General features: G+C 40.6%; 1 non-coding gene across 1 annotated transcript; it reads left to right on the forward strand.

Annotated features, from left to right (window-relative positions):
* Window positions 1-403: 403 nt before the first annotated feature.
* Window positions 404-510, forward strand: LOC131183611 (small nucleolar RNA R71). The gene has a single exon (XR_009151653.1). It is a non-coding gene; the product is annotated as a small nucleolar RNA R71 (small nucleolar RNA).
* Window positions 511-1014: the final 504 nt, after the last annotated feature.

Below are 1014 nucleotides of genomic sequence, written 5' to 3' on the forward strand. Positions count from 1 at the left end.
GTCATACCTGCATTGTGGTTATCCATAATTTCCTACTGCATTAGCATGTTGCATTGATTCATCCTCTTATAATGTAGGACACATGTCAGTAGCATGACCTGAACCCGAACAAATTCCACATACCTTAACTGTTTGCATGCTCCCTACAGCTAATTGCCTCACCCAAGAAGTTAAATCAGAAATCTATTTCTCAAGGTTAGATGTACTTACCTCATTAACCTTCTTAGGTGTGTGATCCATTCTCATTCCAAACTGCTGAGAGTTTGTTGCCATGTTAGCAATCAGCGTCCTTACATCTTTTGGTGTCTTATCAACCAAAGCTCCTCCACTAGCAGCATCTATCATACTGCGGTCCATTGGTAGAAGTCTCTCATAGAAATACTAAATCAAAAGCAACTCACTTATTTGATGATGGGGACAACTTGCACACAGCTTCTTAAATCGTTCCCAATACTTATACAAACTCTCTCCATTGTACTGCTGGATGCCACAAATTTCTTTTCTTATGTTAGCAGCACGGGAAGCAGGAAAATACTTCTCCAAAATTATCCACTTCATTTCATTTCATGAGTTGACATATCCAGAAGGAAGGTAATATAGCCAATTCTTAGTTGTGCCTTCCAGTGAGAAAGGGAAAGCTCGAAGCTTAATCTGGTCCTCTAAAACTCCTTGAGGTTTCATGTTGGGACACACAACATGAAATTCCTTTAAATGCTTATGTGGATCCTCACCTGAAAGACCATAAAATTTAGGTAACGAATGGATTAGTCTAGACTTTAACTCAAAATCAACATTTAAAGCAGGGAATTGAATACACAAAGGCTGTTGGTTTAGATTAGGAGCAGCCAACTCTTTCTATAATGGCCCGGCCCACTAGTGATATTGTCCGCCCTGGGCCGAAGCTCTCACGGTTTTAAAATGCATCACTAGGAGTTACGAACCGCCAACTTATAAACCCAGCATCTCTCTCGTGTTTTGCCGATGTGGGATTTGCCTAGGGTATTACAATCCACC

The sequence above is a fragment of the Hevea brasiliensis genome, chromosome 9 (assembly GCF_030052815.1).
Source record: "Hevea brasiliensis isolate MT/VB/25A 57/8 chromosome 9, ASM3005281v1, whole genome shotgun sequence".
Taxonomy (NCBI): domain Eukaryota; kingdom Viridiplantae; phylum Streptophyta; class Magnoliopsida; order Malpighiales; family Euphorbiaceae; genus Hevea; species Hevea brasiliensis.